The 19,614-nt window shown below is 41.6% G+C and overlaps 1 pseudogene; it reads right to left on the reverse strand.

The window, feature by feature from the left end:
- Nucleotides 1-5,685: 5,685 nt before the first annotated feature.
- On the reverse strand, nucleotides 5,686-19,057 carry LOC125537137 (annotated as a pseudogene).
- Nucleotides 19,058-19,614: the final 557 nt, after the last annotated feature.

Below are 19,614 nucleotides of genomic sequence, written 5' to 3' on the forward strand. Positions count from 1 at the left end.
GAAACTGAGTGCTTCTACTGCAAACAGACTGGTCACTGGAAGCGAAACTGCCCCAAGTATTTGGCGGATAAGAAGGATGGCAAGGTGAACAAAGGTATATGGGGTATACATGTTATTGATGTGTACCTTACTAATGCTCGCAATAGCACCTGGGTATTTGATACTGGTTCTGTTGCTAATATTTGCAACTCTAAATAGGGACTACGGATTAAGCGAAGATTCTCTAAGGACGAGGTGACAATGCGCGTGAGAAATGGTTCCAAAGTCGATGTGATCGCAGTCGGCATGCTACCTCTACATCTACCTTCGGGATTAGTTTTAGACCTAAATAATTGTTATTTGGTTCCAGCGTTAAGCATGAACATTATATCTGGATCTTGTTTGATGCGAGACAGTTATTCATTTAAATCAGAGAAGAGTGGTTGTTCTATTTATATGAGTAATATCTTTTATGGTCATGCACCCTTGAAGAGTGGTCTATTCTTATTGAATCTCGATAGTAGTGATACACATATTCATAATATTGAAGCCAAAAGATGCAGAGTTGATAATGATAGTGCAACTTATTTGTGGCACTGCCGTTTAGGTCATATTGGTGTAAAGCGCATGAAGAAACTCCATACTGATGGACTTTTGGAACCACTTGATTATGAATCACTTGGTACTTGCGAACTGTGCCTCATGGGCAAGATGACTAAAACGTCGTTCTCCGGAACTATGGAGCAAGCAACAGATTTGTTGGAAATCACGCATACAGATGTATGTGGTCCGATGAATGTTGAGGCTCGCGGCGGGTATTGTTATTTTCTCACCTTCACAGATGATTTAAGAAGATATAGGTATATCTACTTAATGAAACACAAATCTGAAACATTTAAAAAGTTCAAAGAATTTCAGAGTGAAGTTGAAAATCACCATAACAAGAAAATAAAGTTTCTACGGTCTGATCATGGAGGAGAATATTTGAGTTACGAGTTTGGTCTTCATTTGAAACAATGCGGAATAGTTTCGCAACTCATGCCACCCGGAACACCACATCGTAATGGTGTGTCTGAACGTCGTAATCGTACTTTACTAGATATGGTGCGATCTATGATGTCTCTTACTGATTTACCGCTATTATTTTGGGGTTATGCTTTAGAGACGGTTGCATTCACGTTAAATAGGGCACCATCAAAATCCGTTGAGACAACGCCTTATGAACTATGGTTTGGCAAGAAACCAAAGTTGTCGTTTCTTAAAGTTTGGGGCTGCGATGCTTATGTGAAAAAACTTCAACCTAATAAGCTCGAACCCAAATCGGAGAAATGTGTCTTCATAGGATACCCAAAGGAAACTGTTGGGTACACCTTCTATCACAGATCTGAAGGCAAAACGTTTGTTTGCTAAATTTGGATCCTTTCTAGAGAAGGAGTTTCTCTCGAAAGAAGTGAGTGGGAGGAAAGTAGAACTTGATGAGGTAACTGTACCTGCTCCCTTATTGGAAAGTAGTTAATCTCAAAAACTGGTTCCTGTGACACCTACACCAATTAGTGAGGAAGTTAATGATGATGATCATGAAACTTCAGATCAAGTTGTTACTGAACCTCGTAGGTCAACCAGAGTGAGATCCGCACCAGAGTGGTACGGTTATCCTGTTCTGGAGGTTATGTTACTAGACCATGACAAACCTACGAACTATGAAGAAGCAATGGTGAGCCCAGATTTCGCAAAATGGCTTGAGGCCATGAAATCTGAGATGTGATCTATGGATGAGAACAAAGTGTGGACTTTGGTTGACTTGCCCGTTGATCGGCAATCCATTGAAAATAAATGGATCTTCAAGAAGACCGATGCTGACGGTAATGTTATTGTCTATAAAGCTCGACTTGTTGCAAAAGGTTTTCGACAAGTTCAAGGGATTGACTACAATGAGACTTTCTCACCCGTTGCGATGCTTAAGTCTGTCTGAATCATATTAGCAATTGCTGCATTTTATGATTACGAAATTTGGCAAATGGATGTCAAAACTGCATTCCTGAATGGATTTTTGGAAGAAGAGTTGTATATGATGCAACTGGAAGGTTTTGTCGATCCAAAGGGAGCTAACAAAGTGTGCAAGCTCCAACGATCCATTTATGGACTGGTGAAAGCCTCTCGGAGTTGGAATAACGTTTTGATAGTGTGATCAAAGCATATGGTTTTATACAGACTTTTGGAGAAGCCTGCATTTACAAGAAAGTGAGTGGGAGCTCTGTAGCATTTATGATATTATATGTGGATGACATATTGTTGATTGGAAATGATATAGAATTTCTAGATAGCATAAAAAGATATTTGAATAAGAGTTTTTCAACGAAAGACCTTGATGAAGCTGCTTATATATTGGGCATCAAGATCTATAGAGATAGATCGAGACGCTTAATTGGACTTTCACAAAGCACATACCTTGACAAAGTTTTGAAGAAGTTCAAAATGGATCAAGCAAAGAAAGGGTTCTTGCCTGTGTTACAAGGTGTGAAGTTGAGTAAGACTCAATGCACGACCACTACAGAAGATAGAGAGAAAATGAAAGATGTTCCCTATGCTTCAGCCATAGGCTCTATCATGTATGCAATGCTGTGTACCAGACCTGATGTGTGCCTTGCTATTAGTTTAGCAGGGAGGTACCAAAGTAATCCAGGAGTGGATCACTGGACAGAGGTCAAGAACGTCCTGAAATACCTGAAAAGGACGAAGGATATGTTTCTAGTTTATGGAGGTGACAAAGAGCTCGTCGTAAATGGTTACGTCGATGCAAGATTTGACACTGATCCGGATGATTCTAAATCGCAAACCGGATACGTGTTTTTATTAAACGGTGGAGCTGTCAGTTGGTGCAGTTCTAAACAAAGCGTCATAGCGGGATCTACATGTGAAGCGGAGTACATAGCTGCTTCGGAAGCAGCAAATGAAGGAGTCTGGATGAAGGAGTTCATATCCGATCTAGGTGTCATACCTAGTGCATCGGGTCTAATGAAAATCTTTTGTAACAATACTGGTGCAATTGCTTTAGCAAAGGAATCCAGATTTCACAAGAGAACCAAGCACATCAAGAGACGCTTCAACTCCATCCGGGATCAAGTCCATGTGGGAGACATAGAGATTTGCAAGATACATACGGATCTGAATGTTGCAGACCCGTTGACTAAGCCTCTTCCATGGGCAAAACATGATCAGCACCAAGGCTCCATGGGTGTTAGAATCATTACTGTGTAATCCAGATTATTGACTCTAGTGCAAGTGGGACACTGAAGGAAATATGCCCTAGAGGCAATAATAAAGTTATTATTTGTTTCCTTATATCATGATAAATGTTTATTATTCATGCTAGAATTGTATTAACCGGAAACATGATACATGTGTGAATACATAGACAAAACAGAGTTTCACTAGTATGCCTCTACTTGACTAGCTCGTTGAATCAAAGATGGTTATGTTTCCTAACCATAGACAAAGAGTTGTCATTTGATTAACGGGATAACATCATTAGGAGAATGATGTGATTGACTTGACCCATTCCGTTAGCTTAGCACTTGATCGTTTAGTATGTTGCTACTCCTTTCTTCATGACTTATACATGTTCCTATGACTATGAGATTATGCAACTCCCGTTTACCGGAGGAAAACTTTGTGTGCTACCAAACGTCACAACGTAACTGGGTGATTATAAAGGTGCTCTACAGGTGTCTCCGAAGGTACTTGTTGGGTTGGCGTATTTCAAGATTAGGATTTGTCACTCCGATTGTCGGAGAGGTATCTCTGGGCCCACTCGGTAATACACATCACTTAAGCCTTGCAAGCATTGCAACTAATGAGTTAGTTGCGGGATGATGTATTACGGAACGAGTAAAGAGACTTGTCGGTAACAAGATTGAACTAGGTATTGAGATACCGACGATCGAATCTCGGGCAAGTAACGTACCGACGACAAAGGGAACAACATATGTTGTTATGCGGTTTGACCGATAAAGATCTTCGTAGAATATGTAGGAGCCAATATGAGCATCCAGGTTCCGCTATTGGTTATTGACAGGAGACGTGTCTCGGTCATGTCTACATAGTTCTCGAACCCGTAGGGTCCGCACGCTTAAAGTTCGATGACGGTTATATTATGAGTTTATGTGTTTTGATGTACCAAAGGTAGTTCCGAGTCCCGGACGTGATCACAGACATGATGAGGAATCTCTAAATGGTTGAGACATGAAGATTGATATATTGGACGACTATATTCGGACACCGGAATGGTTCTGGGGGTTATCGGATATATACCGGAGTACCGGGGGTTACCGGAACCCCCCCCCGCCCCCCGGAGGTTAATGGACCTCATGGGCCCAATTGGTGGAAGATGAGAGGCGGCCAAGGGGCAGCCGCGCGCCCCTCCCCTCCCGAGTCCGAATTGGACTAGGAAGGGGGGCGGCGCCCCCCCCCCCTTTCCTTTCTCGCTCTTTCTCCTTCCCTCTCCTCTCCTACTCCAACATGGAAAGGGGGGAGTCCTACTCCAAGTGGGAGTAGGACTCCTCATGGGGCGCACCAAGGGTGGCCGGCCCCCTCCCCCTCCTCTACTCCTTTATATACGGGGAGGGAGGCACCCCCTAGAGACACAACAATTGATCCCTTGGATCTCTTAGCCGTGTGCGGTGCCCCCCTCCACCATAATCCACCTCGGTCATATCGTAGCAGTGCTTAGGCGAAGCCCTATGTCGGTAGAACATCATCGTCATCACCACGCTGTCGTGCTGATGGAACTCTCCCTCAAAGCTCGGCTAGATCGGAGTTTGAGGGACGTCATCGAGTTGAACGTGTGCAGAACACGGAGGTGTCGTGAGTTTGGTGCTTGATCGGTCGTATCGTGAAGACGTATGACTACATCAACCGCGTTGTGCTAACGCTGCCGCTTTCGGTCTACGAGGGTACGTGGACATACTCTCCCCTCTCGTTGCTATGCATCACCATGATCTAGCGTGTGCGTAGGAAATTTTTTGAAATTACTACGTTCCCCAACAATTACACTCATCAAGGATATGTACGATAATACTGTGACAAGTGTTCGAACAAGTGACGGCGACACTGATGACTTTCCGATTGAAATAGGACAGCACAAAGGGTCAGCTTTGAGCCATTATCTTTTTGCTTTGGTGATGGATGAGGTCACAAGGGATATACAAGAAGATATCCCATGGTGTATGCTCTTTTCAGATAATGTGGTGCAAGTCGGCGATAGTCGGACGGGGTTTAATAGAAAGTTAGAGCTGTAGAGACAAACTTTGGAATCGAAATTTTTTAGGCTTAGTAGAACTAAAAACCGAGTACATGAGGTGCGGTTTAAATACTACTAGGCATGAGAGAGGGTTAGCCTTGATGGGCACGTGGTACCTCAGAAGTACACCTTTCTATATGTCGGGTCGATGTTGCATAAGGATGGTGATATCGATGCATGTGAACCATCGAGTCAAAGCTAGATGGATGTTGTTGCTCTTGGTCTTGGCCTTGTAGACGTAGGCCATCCTCTTGCCGCCGTACCAGGCCACATCCTCCCTGGTGTTCACCCCCTTGATCTGCACCAGCGACGTCATCTCGTACTGGTTCGACTTGGGCCTCTTGTATTCGAGGATGGTGCCGCGGACGTAGAGCCTCACGCGCTGGCCGGTGCGTCTCACCATCTTGCTACTGCAGCGCCACCGGGGAGGAGAGGTTCGGGGTGAGCTGTGAGAAGGCAAGCGCAACCAGGAAGGGAGGATGGATGAAGTGGTGCCAAGCTTCTGGCGTCCTCTATGACAAGAGAATGCCACAAAAGCTAAAAGGCGGGTTTTATAGGACACCGATTGACCTAGAATGTTGTGTGGCACTGAATGTTGCCAACTAAAAGGCGACATGTCCAACAGTTAGGTGTAGCAGAGATGCAAATGTTGAGATGGATATGTGGCCACATAAGAAAAGATCAGGTCCGGAATGCTGATATTCATGATAGAGTTGGGGTAGCACCAATTGAAAAGAAGCTTGTCCAACATCGTCTGAGATGGTTTGGCATATACAATGCAGGCCTCCAGAAGCTCCAGTGCATAGTGGGACAGTTAAATCATGCTGATAATGTCAAGTGAGATCGGGATAGAGCAAACTTGACATGGGAGGAGCCCGTAAAGAGAGATATGAGGAACCAAGGAACTAGCCTACCTCAACTTGTTTAGGACTGAAAGGGGTACATTTTAGTATATACATGGGCACATGACTATAATCTGCAACATAGACAACTTGGAAGGCTTTATTACTGATATTCCTATATTTGGCTAGCTGGAAACCTACTTCCCCCCAGCTCTGTCATGTTCACCTGTCCGGACGGTGTCCGTGCAGTACTGTACGGGACACCTAAGGCACACATAAATGAGCTACAAAGAAGTAGGTCCCAAAACGCATATTCAACACCCGACGCCTTTTTGAACTTTGTAATCAACTACTCTTCATCGTTATCACTGACATACATACAAAAATTACATTTATGGACTTATCTTTCAGGAATTAAGTAGCTTACCCCCTCTTCATGATGTAATATCCTCGCAAAGAGCTCCACTGCTTTGCCAGATGCAATCGAGGTCAACCCAGGCATGGCTACTATTTCATTAAGGACTAACTGCAAAACAATACAAACAAGCAAATATGAAATTAATATTAAGGAACGTGTGTGAAAATTGTAAGTATAAAACAGAAACAAAAGGAGAAAAATTCCACAAATATAAGTCTTTATCTAGTATACATTGACAAAAGAACTCGAGTTGTTGTAGAAACAACTACCTAATCTTTGGTGACCAAGAGCATCTTCGGTAGATAAATTATGTCCTGGACCAGCACCATGCCGCATGACAAGGTAACTGTCATATCCTGATGCTGAAGTGATAGCGATCTGTAGTGGAGACAGAAGACCTTTAGTTCCCAAGAGCCACTATATGATGTAGAAAGATGGGGGATGTATTACTTATTTAACTGAACCACATGACTAGAATATATTAATTATCCTCTAAAGCCATTAAGTATTAAGATTACTTGGTCAATATGAGCTGATAAGTATTGCAACCCCACGCATGAATAAGGTGTCTGAGATTAACCTCATTTTCGTTTGCGCAAAGTAGAGTTGGAAACCATCTACTCTCCCATGTGTCAGTCAACAAGAAGACCACATCACTGGAAGCTACTAATGCTTGAAAACGCTTGCAATTATCAAGAACACTTGACATTTTGGTTGGAGAAACCGGGTTCCTAGGCACTGGTATTTCCATCTGGATGCCTTCAACCTCCTAAAAGGTAGAAATTGTTAGCAACAAACAGATCTGTAGGAAATGTAATATTCAAGATGAAGGTAGCAACGACTTACCACTGCAGGACATCTCTCTTTTAGATGTGGAACTATCGCAGTGGCTCTTGGGACACCACAATCATTACCTATGTAGAGTGATTGTTTGACTACATCAGGAATGGCAACACAACCACCATCAACCACTGTTAGTTTCCGTACACCACAGGTCTAAAGATTTGGTTCCACCAAAAATAAAAAGGTAGGAAAGATGTGTAAGGGCATATACTGTTAAAGTTTGTTGGAAGGGATAGTATTACAGTTCGTTACAAGGGAGCATATATCTAGTGGTAGCACAAAGTACAAATCATGAGTAAGCGGGAAACTTCACAGCCAAGAGCTCCAGCACCCAACACAAGGCATCAAGCGCTACGCAACTTGTTTAAAACAAGAGAGGGATGTCGCCATCCCATAAGCTTCAAGTGCATCACCTGCTTTTCTTCATCCTAGTTGTGTATATGATAAACAATCAAATAGATTTCATTTGTTGATGATGATGTGCAAAGGAAGGTAAATAATCTTCACTACCTTGTTGGATTCGGTGAGTCAAGATCGATGGGTTTCATTATCTTTTCTTTCTTTCGATCCCCAGCCTTTTCTCCCTCCCATCCAATAATTCCAGGCACATAATCAGAGCCATCCCAACCTGTAATCACAACTAATGTTAAAAACAATTGCTAATGAGATTGTAAAGATCTTATTCAGATCGATCATAATACCATGAGGTCCTGCAAATGATGCTTCACCAATAAGGGACTTCTCTAGATCAGGTTCCCCATGTCTTTCTCTATAGCACAAGAACTAAACTTTCTCGATTTTCCACCGCAGGCTCAGGAATGCAATGTAGTTTCTAAGAGCCCAGCCAGGGTAATCTTGATGACCATGATCATAAAATCCAAACAGGAGATGCTTTACCAAATAAAAGTGTAAGCAATGCATACTTGGAAGGTTCCAGAAATATTAAGAAAGTTGCAACAAGATATAATATTTTTTGCATATTATACATGAGGAGGATTTCAGAAAAAAACACTAGAGAAATCAAAGATATTATGGTGTAGATCTTTTGGAGGAGAAGTCTATAGTTAGAAAAAACCTAGATGTAGATATTTTAGGTATTGGATCTTAAATATTCAGGCATAAGAAATATCTAGCACTTAGATAATTGTGGAGAATCTAGAGTAGAGATAATATCTACCGTAGGATTTGGAAAATTATTGCCACATGGCAGTATCTACATTGTAGAACTATAAACAAGGTGGCCTCACTCTCACCAAAGCAAGCAACAACTCATGGCTCAAACAAGTTGGGGTAGGGTAGACGTGAAACCCATAATATCTCGCGACCAACTCATGGATTTGGCACATGGATAGCAAGCTTCCACGCACCCCTGTTCATAGCTAGTTCTTTGGTGATACTCCAATCCTCCAGGTCTCTCTTAATGGACTCCTCCCATGTCAAATTCGGTCTACCCCGACCTCTCTTGACATTCTCCGCACGCTTTAGTCGTGTGCTATGCACTGGAGCTTCTAGAGGCTTGCATTGAATATTCCCAAACCATCATAGACGATGTTGGACAAGCTTCTCTTCAATTGGTGTTCACCAAAGCAAGCAAAGAGAAGAAAAGAAGCTACAAATATGATATCTTAGAAATGTCCAAAAAGGAGCCAGTGTAGAGATAGATAGCTACTAATTGTACTAATAATTTTATGTAAACCAAATAAAGAGCTAAATATGCCTCATGATAATATAATCTCCAAAAATGCATGGACCCTCAAACACTTTGATGCAAGACCAACCATCAATATTTTTCATTTTACATTTATAGAAACAATACATGAATAATAAGTATAAAGTTTAATATGAGATCACAAAAAGTTGTGATGAAATGGATGACACAAACATACCTTTTGGTGATCGCCCGAATAACCTTTCCAGCACTTAAGTTGTCTTATAACGATAGAAGAATCTGAGTATATATGGACCCAAAAAACGGAAAACCTAAAATAATTGTCAATAAATATAGCAAATTAGATAAATATATACAAGTAATGATAAGTTGTGAAATATTAATTTTAAATGACTTAACAAACTTGTGGTTTCATTTGAATCACGCCACACTTTCATTGATTTAGACAACAATGTTTCCTAAAGAAGTAAATACATGGCACTCATTACCTATCATAAAAAGATAAAATAATATATGTGATATTAGGTGCATTACCTCCTCTTGGCTTAGCACCTCTGAGGCGCTATGCAGTGTGAGAAAAGTCATTTTAGAGTTCAAAACCAACGAGGGGAATGCAACATCATAATAGACCTTCCAATTTTTCAGATCCACAAATAATATCACAAGAAACCTCAATAGAAGAGTAGGATCCTCTTCAATTTTACTGGATAAAATATCATAAAATATCTACATCCACAATATATACAACATAAAATTGTGAAAATTGACAAAAACCGGAAAGAATTAAGATTAAATATCTCCTATTAAACAATGTACCTTTTTCCCTTCTTCTTTGAGTAGAAGGTCCACATCTAGATTTTTGAAGCCCAACATGTTATTAGTGTTTATGAGGGTCCCCGTAACTATACAATTGTTCCTAGACTGAAATGGAGGTGATGCTTCTAATGATTTTGAGGATAGCCTGACGAGACCCAGAATTTACGAATGTGCGCACAAAGTATAACAGCCTAGCACAAAAATAAAAAAAATAATGTTAGTATATTCAAAAATACTAGAACGAGCCAAAACACACCCAGATAGTCAAACTAGAAGAATAAAAAACCACAAAATGCAAGTACTTCATGGTTGGGGCAGGGGAACTTGCTACCTCTTGAGCACTGTGTTGGTTTTCCCTTGAAGAGGAAAGGGTGATGCAGTAAAGCAGCGTAAGTATTTCCCTCAGTTTTTTAGAACCAAGGTATCAATCCAGTACGAGACCACGCTCGAGTCACCTCGTACCAACACAAGCAAATAAGAACCTCGCAACCAACGCGATAAAGGGGTTGTCAATCCCTTCACGGCCACTTGCAAGAGTGAGATCTGATAGAGATGATAATGATAAGATAAATATTTTTGGTATTTTTATGATATAGATTGAAAGTAAAGATTGCAAAATAAAATAGATGGGAAACTTGTATGATGGAGAATAGACCTGGGGGCCACAGGTTTCACTAGTGGCTTCTCTCAAGATAGCATAAGTGTTACGGTGGGTGAACAAATTATTGTCGAGCAATTGATAGAAAAGTGAATAATTATGAGAATATCTAGGCATGATCATGTATATAGGCATCACGTCCGTGACAAGTAGACCGAAACGATTCTGCATCTACTACTATTACTCCACACATCGACCGCTATCCAGCATGCATCTAGAGTATTAAGTTCATAAAAACAGAGTAACGCCTTAAACAAGATGACATGATGTAGAGGGATAAACTCATGCAATATGATGTAAACCCCATGTTTTTATCCTCGATGGCAACAATACAATACGTGTCATTTCCCTTTGTCACTGGGATCTAGCACCGCAAGATTGAACCCAAAGCTAAGAACTTCTCCCATTGCAAGAAAGATCAATCTAGTAGACCAAACCAAACTGATAATTCGAAGAGACTTGCAAAGATAAACCACTCATACATAAAAGAATTCAGAGAAGATTCAAATATTGTTCATAGATAGACTTGATCATAAACCCACAATTCATCGGATCTCGACAAACACAGCGCAAAAGAAGATTACATCGAATAGATCTCCAAGAGAATTGAGGAGAACTTTGTATTGAGATCCAAAGAGAGAGAAGAAGCCATCTAGCTACTAGCTATGGACCCAAAGGTCTGAAGTAAACTACTCACACATCATCGGAGAGGCCATGGAGTTGATGTAGAGGCCCTCCGTGATCAATGCCCCCTCCAGCGGAGCTCTGGGAAAGGCCCCAAGATGGAATCTCTTGGGTACATAAGGTTGCGGCGGTGGAAATAGGGTTTCATGGTGCTCCTGGATGTTTGCGGGGTATATGGATATATATAGGAGGAAGAAGTAGGTCGGTGGAGCAACAAGGGGCCCACGAGGGTGGAGGGCGCACCCAGGGGGGTGGGCGCGCCCCCCTACCTCGTGGCCTCCTCGATTGTTTCTTGACGCCCACTCCAAGTCTCCTGGATCACGTTTGTTCCAAAAATAACGCTCTCGAAGGTTTCATTCCATTTGGACTCTGTTTGATATTCCTTTTTGGCGAAACACTAAAATAGGCCAAAAAAATAGCAATTTGGGCTGGGCCTCCGGTTAATAGATTAGTCCCAAAATAATATAAAAGTGTAAAAATAAGCCCATTAACATCCAAAATAGATAATATAATAGCATGGAGCAATCAAAAATTATAGATATGTTGGAGACGTATCAAGCATCCCCAAGCTTAATTCCAGCTCGTCCTCGAGTAGGTAAATGATAAAAATAGAATTTTTGATGTGGAATGCTTCCTAACATATTTCTCAATGTAATTTTTCTTTACTGTGGCATGAAGGTTCAGATCCGAAAGATTCAATATAAAAGTTTAATATTGACATAGAAATAATAATACTTCAAGCATACTAACTAAGCAATCATGTCTTCTCAAAATAACATGGCCAAAGAAAGTTATCCCTACAAAATCATATAGTCTGGCTATGCTCTATCTTCATCACACAAAATATTAAATCATGCACAACCCCGATGACAAGCCAAGCAATTGTTTCATACTTTTGATCTCAAACTTTTTCAATCTTCACGCAATATATGAGCATGAGCCATGGATATAGCACTATGGTGGAATAGAATGGTGGTTGTCAAGAAGAAAAAAAGGAGAAGATAGTCTCGCATCAACTAGGCGCATCAACGGGATATGGAGATGCCCATCAATAGATATCAATGTGAGTGAGTAGGGATTGCCATGCAATGGATGCACTAGAGCTATAAGTGTATGAAAGCTCAGCAAAAGAAACTAAGTGGGTGTGCATCCAACTTTCTTGCGCACGAAGACCTAGGGCAATTTGAGGAATCCCATCATTGGAATATACAAGCCAAGTTCTATAATGTAAAATTCCCACTAGTTTATGAAAGTGACAACATAGGAGACTCTCTATCATGAAGATCATGGTGCTACTTTGAAGCACAAGTGTGGAAAAAGGATAGTAACATTGTCCCTTCTCTCTCTTTCTCTCACATTTTTTTATTTGGGCCTTCTTCTTTTGGCCTCTTTCCCTTTTCTTCGTCCGGAGTCCCATCCCGACTTGTGGGGGAATCATAGTCTCCATCATCCTTTCCTCACTGGGACAATGTTCTAATAATGATGATCATCACACTTCTTTTTTACTTACAACTCAAGAATTACAACTCAATACTTAGAACAAAATATGACTCTATGTGAATGCCTCCAGCAGTGTACCGGGATATGCAATGAATCAAGAGTGACATGTATGAAAAAATTATGAACGGTGGCTTTGCCACAAATACGATGTCAACTACATGATCATGCAAAGAAATATGAGAATGATGAAGCGTGTCATAGCAAACGGAACGGTGGAAAGTTGCATGGCAATATATCTCGGAATGGCTATGGAAATGCCATAATAGGTAGGTATGGTGGCTGTTTTGAGTAAGGTATATGGTGTGTTTATGGTACCGGCAAAAGTTGTGCGGTACTAGAGAGGCTAGCAATGGTGGAAGGGTGAGGGTGCATATAATCCATGGACTCAACATTAGTCATAAAGAACAAACATACTTATTGCAAAAATCTATTAGTTATCGAAAAAAAGTACTACGCGCATGCTCCTAGGGGGATAGATTGGTAGGAAAAGACCATCACTCGTCCCCGGCCGCCACTCATAAGGAAGGCAATCAATAAATAAATCATGCTCCGACTTCATCACATAACGGTTCACCATACGTGCATGCTATGGGAATCACAAACTTCAACACAAGTATTTCTCAAACTCACAACTTCTCAACTAGCATGACTCTAATATCACCATCTCCATATCTCAAAACAATCATCAAGTATCAAACTTCTCTTAGTATTCAATGCACTTATATGAAAGTTTTTATTATGCCTAAAAGAAAATTGCCATGTTGTTCTAAAGGACTCTCAAAATAGTATAAGTGAAGCATGAGAGATCAATTATTTCTATAAAATAAAACCACCACCGTGCTCCAAAAGATATAAGTGAAGCACTAGAGCAAAAACTATATAGCTCAAAATATATAAGTGAAGCACATAGAGTATTCTAATAAATTCTAATTCATGTGTGTCTCTCTCAAAAGGTGTGTGCAGAAAGGATGATTGTGGTAAACTAAAAAGCAAAGACTCAAATCATACAAGACGCTCCAAGCAAAACACATATCATGTGGCGAATAAAAATATAGCTCCAAGTAAAGTTACCGATGAACGAAGACAAAAGAGGGAATGCCTTCCGGGGCATCCCCAAGCTTAGGCTTTTTGGTGTCTTTGTATTTACCTTGGGGTGCCTTGGGCATACCCAATCTTAGGCTCTTGCCACTCCTTGTTCCATAAATCATCGAATCTTTACCCAAAACTTGAAAACTTCACAACACAAAACTTTACAAGAAAATCTCGTGAGCTCCGTTAGCGAAAGAAAACAAAACACCACTTCAAGATAATGTAATGAAATCATTCTTTATTTATATTGGTGTTAAACCTACTGTATTCCAACTTCTCTATGGTTTATAAACTCTTTTACTAGTCATAGATTCATCAAAATAAGCAAACAACACATGAAAAACAGAATCTGTCAAAAATAGAACAGTCTGTAGTAATCTGTAGCTAACGCAAACTTCTGGAATACAAAAAATTCTAAAATAAATTTCTGGACGTGAGGAATTTATCTAGTAATCATCTGCAAAAATAATTAACTAAATATCACTCTACAATAAAAAATGGCAGCAATTCTCGTGAGCGCTAAAGTTTCTGTTTTTTACAGCAAGATCAAAAAGACTTTCCCCAAGTCTTCCCAACGGTTCTACTTGGCACAAACACTAATTAAACACAAAAACACAACCAAAACAGAGGCTAGATAAATTATTTATTGAATAACAGCAAGGAAAATATTGGGTTGTCTCCCAACAAGCGCTTTTCTTTAAAGCCTTATAGCTAGGCCTAAGATTTCAACGATGCTCACATGAAAGACAAGAATTGAAGCACAAAGAGAGCATCATAAAACATGTGACAAACACATATAAGTCTAACATAATTCCTATGCATAGGCATCTTATAGGGAAACAAATTATCAAGGCAAGCAAAAACTAGCTTATGCAAGGAAGCGGAAAGAAACAATAGCAATCTCAACATAACGAGAGGTAATTTAGTAACATGAAAATTTATACCACCATATTTTCCTCTTTCATAATAATTGCATGTGGGATCATAAGAAAATTCAACAAAATAGCTATCACATGAAATATTTTCAACACGATCCACATGCATGCAAAGTTGACACTCTTCCAAAATAGTGGGATTAACATTAACTAAAGTCATGACCTCTCCAAACCCACTTTTATCAAAAAATTCATAAGATTGAACATTCTCCAAATATGTGGGATCTAAAGTTGACACTCTTCCAAACCCACTTTCAATAATATTGCAAACACTATTATCAATCTCATATTCATCATGGAGCTTAAATAAATTTTCAAGATCAAAAGAAGAATCACCCCAATCATGATCATTGCAACAAGTAGTAGACATAGCAAAACTAGCATCCCCAAGCTTAGGTTTTGCATATTATAAGCACAATTGACATTAATAGAATTTATACTATCATCATTGCAAATCAAGCTTTCTATTCAAAGATCCATCGTGAATCACTACATAATGTACTTCATCACAATTTTCAGATTCACGAATTTCAAGCAAAACTTCATAAAGATAATCTAGTGCACAAAACTCACTAGCAATTGGTTCATCATAATTGGATCTCTTAAAAAGATTAGCAAGCGGATGAGGATCCATATATCTTAGGTTCTCTGTTTAGCAATAAATAAACAACTATTCCAACCAAACGAGCAAACGAGCCAAGTAAGACATCAAAGCAAATGAAAAGATGAACAGAAGAAGGGAGAATAAAATGGCAAGGGTGAAGTGGGGGAGAGGAAAACGAGAGGCAAATGGCAAATAATGTAATGCGGGGGATAAGAGTTTGTGATGGGTACTTGGTATGTCTTGACTTGGCGTAGATCTCCCCGGCAACGGCGCCAGAAATCCTTCTTGCTACCTCTTGAGCACTGCGTTGGTTTTCCCTTGAAGAGGAAAGGGTGATGCAGTAAAGCAGCATAAGTATTTCCCTCAGTTTTTGAGAACCAAGGTATCAATCCAGTAGGAGACCACGCGCGAGTCACCTCATACCTACACAAACAAATAAGAACCTCACAACCAACGCGATCAAGGGGTTGTCAATCCCTTCACGGCCACTTACAAGAGTGAGATCTGATAAAGATGATAATGATAAAATAAATATTTTTGGTATTTTTATGATATAGATTGAAAGTAAAGATTGCAAATAAAATATATGGGAAACTTGTATGATGGAGAATAGACCCGGGGGCCATAGGTTTCACTAGTGACTTCTCTCAAGATAGCATAAGTATTACGGTGGGTGAACAAATTATTGTCGAGCAATTGATAGAAAAGCGAATAATTATGAGAATATCTGGGCATGATCATGTATATAGGCATCACGTGCGTGACAAGTAGGCCGAAACGATTCTGCATCTTCTACTATTACTCCACACATCGACCGCTATCCAGCACGCATCTAGAGTATTAAGTTCATAAGAACAGAGTAACGCCTTAAGCAAGATGACATGATGTAGAGGGATAAACTCATGCAATATGATGTAAACCCCATCTTTTTATCCTCGATGGCAACAATACAATATGTGTCATTTCCCTTTGTTTCACTGGGATCGAGCACCGCAAGATTGAACCCAAAGCTAAGCACTTCTCCCATTGCAAGAAAGATCAATCTAGTAGGCCAAACCAAACTGATAATTTGGAGAGACTTGCAAAGATAAACCAATCATACATAAAAGAATTCAGAGAAGATTCAAATATTGTTCATAGATAGACTTGGTCATAAACCCACAATTCATCGGATCTCGACAAACACACCGCAAAAGAAGATTACATCGAACAGATCTCCAAGAGAATCGAGGAGAACTTTGTATTGAGATCCAAAGAGAGAGAAGAAGCCATCTAGCTACTAGCTATGGACCTGAAGGTCTGAAGTAAACTACTCACACATCATCGGAGAGGCCATGGAGTTGATGCAGAGGCCCCCCGTGATCAATGCCCCCTCCGGCGGAGCTCTGGAAAAGGCCCCAAGATGGGATCTCTTGGGTACAGAAGGTTGCGGCGGTGGAAATATGGTTTCATGGTGCTCCTGGATGTTTGCGGGGTATATGGATATATATAGGAGGAAGAAGTAGGTCGGTGGAGCAACGAGGGGCCCACAAGGGTGGAGGGCGCGCCCCCTGCCTCATGGCCTCCTCGATTGTTTCTTGACGTCCACTCCAAGTCTCCTCGATCACGTTTGTTCCAAAAATAACGCTCCCGTAGGTTTCATTCCGTTTGGACTCCATTTGATATTCCTTTTCGGCGAAACACTAAAATAGGCAAAAAAAACAGCAATTTGGGCTGGGCCTCCAGTTAATAGGTTAGTCCCAAAAATAATATAAAAGTGTAAAAATAAGCCCATTAACATCCAAAATAGATAATATAATAGCATGGAGCAATCAAAAATTATAGATACGTTGGAGACGTATCAGAATTCCACTTCTTTTCAGGATTCCCAAGAGTTGTTTCCCATAGAGAAAATAATCTTGTGAGTGTTCACAACAAAGTGTACAAGCAGAAAGAGCAATCATGGCTAAAACAATAATTTGATAAACAAATGATGTTAGCACGGGATGGAACAAAATTTGCTAGCAAGTTACACACGAAGAGTACCATCCAAAGCAACATTTGAAGTAAACCTTATGGAGTGCACACAAAATATAAGAAACTATTTTCAAGAAACATTGAGCCGACAACCGTGTAATTGGTTCCTGGCACTTTCCCAACTGCACCCGCGAGCGACCGGGGGAACCCTAGCACGCCGCCTCCACCCCAACCCTCCTCTCACGCCCCTCCTCCTCCTGCCACCACCGAGTGAAGTCTGGCCTCCTGGATCTGGAAGGGTGGCTCGGGGCCTCCTGGACGGCAATGGGGCGGCACGACTGTCGTGGCTGGGTGGCAGCATAATCCGGGATGGCGTTCGGATGTGCCCTGGTGTCAACAGACTTTGACGGGTAGCGCGGATCCAATATGTCTTGGTGGATGCCATTCGACAGCGTAATGGTGTAGGGGGCAGCCCATTTCATGTTGGTCTTGCCATCGCGCTTGTGCTCTCCTTCCATGTTATGCAGTTGTGGTGTCAATCCGAGTCGGGCGCCCCTGAAGCTGTTGTGTTGTCGGGCAGATCTGCGCGGATGGTCACGGTCTGGTGGCGTGCGGGCTTGCCACGGCCAAGGTCAAATAACTAGGGCGGAGCTTGCTCGACAGAGGCCGTCAGCAGCCACTCGGTGTGTTGCCCCCAGTCCAAGGGGACTGGCTGGAGACGCAGGCGCGGGCACTTCCTACAGTGCAGGTGCTAACCCAAACTCGTTGGTTCATGTCAGGCTATGAGTGGATGGAATGACTCTACACTTCCTACCGTGGTTGATGTGTTGTGAAGTGGGAAATTGACGGTGTCTCGAGAGATGGATTCCGGGGGCGGCGTCCTCGGGTAGTGATCCGCATGGTTGGCTCTTGGCGGGCATCATGCTTCTTTGTTGCGTGAGCAGCAAGGGGTATAGCGGCGGGCGGCTCAGGCTCGTTCTCTGCCGTTGGCAGTAGCGATGCCGAGATCCAGATCTGGAGGCTTGTGTTCGTCATGGTGGTCCTGGATGCCTCGTTGTGGCACGGGCGAACTTTTGAGCGAAAGCTCCGCGCTTTGGTGCTGACACACGCGGTTGCCGCTCTCCTCTTGAGCACGTCGTTGTGGTTCTCCTCTCCGTGCTAGTTTACTGGGTAAAGACCCTTGTCCGTCTCGGACTCGGCAATGGTGACTCTTAGCGTTGTTTTCCCTCCTGGGGGCATTGTCATGGAGCTTAGTTATCTGGGGCATATCGTGTCACTGTATTCAGGTTTTCCTGTGTTAGTTCTCGACCACATAGGCGTGTATGTTTATGTTGTCCGGTTATGTCCGGATCTGCTTTGTACGAGAGGCTCCTCATTACCTTGTATATATCGTTCAACCGTGCACCTTGGTTTGATGCTTTATCTATAAAAAAGCGGGGCCAGAGCCAATTTCAAGAAGAAACATTGCACCACCAACTGGAGGAGCACGGATCTAAAAAAACTCCAGGAGCACCCACAGCTAAGACCACCTTCAATTCGATGCATGAAATACATAACCTCCATCTGCCCTAAATCTCTGCTATCGAAAAATTCTGAGACAATCAACGTGGAAAGGGTGCTCACCAGTGATGGGGACTGGGGAGTCGTCAATGCCGAGGACGTCGAGCTTGAGGCAGTGGACGGCATCCCAGAATCCTGGATCAATGCAGCTCTCGATGGCCTCCATCTCGAGCGGACGCGCGTGCGTCTCAGCTTTCACCGCCATCTTCCGTCTCGTCTTTTGGATTTCAATAACCCTTGCAATTGGAGCAGGGTTTGCTCTGGCTTATGTACTCCCTCCATTCCACAATGTAGTGCCTATAGATTTTTCTAAAAATCAAACTTTGCCAACTTTGATCAAGTTTATACAAAAAACTATATACATCTACAATAGCAAACATGTACATTCCGAAAATATAACTCATGATGTATCCAATGATATGCATTTGGTATTCTAGATGTACCTATTTTTCTCTATAAATATGGTCAAACTTTGTAATGTTTGACTTCTGAGAAAATCTATAGGCACTACATTATGTATAACTGCTGCACACGACATTGCGTTTGGTCAAGGAAAATCGAGGGTAACAACGAAACCGTCTTCAAATAGTAATTCGACTCGACCTTAACCTTTGCAGCTTCCCTCCAAAAAAAAGTCGGCCATGCTCTGGCCCAGGCCGGCCGACCGAGTTGGCAGCCTGTCAGGACCCAAACTTTTTTTACATGGACTCAACCTTGATGAGCTCCTAAAGTCTAAAGATTCTGAAGAATTGCACATTTTCA

The sequence above is a fragment of the Triticum urartu genome, chromosome 2, assembly GCF_003073215.2.
Source record: "Triticum urartu cultivar G1812 chromosome 2, Tu2.1, whole genome shotgun sequence".
Lineage (NCBI taxonomy): Eukaryota > Viridiplantae > Streptophyta > Magnoliopsida > Poales > Poaceae > Triticum > Triticum urartu.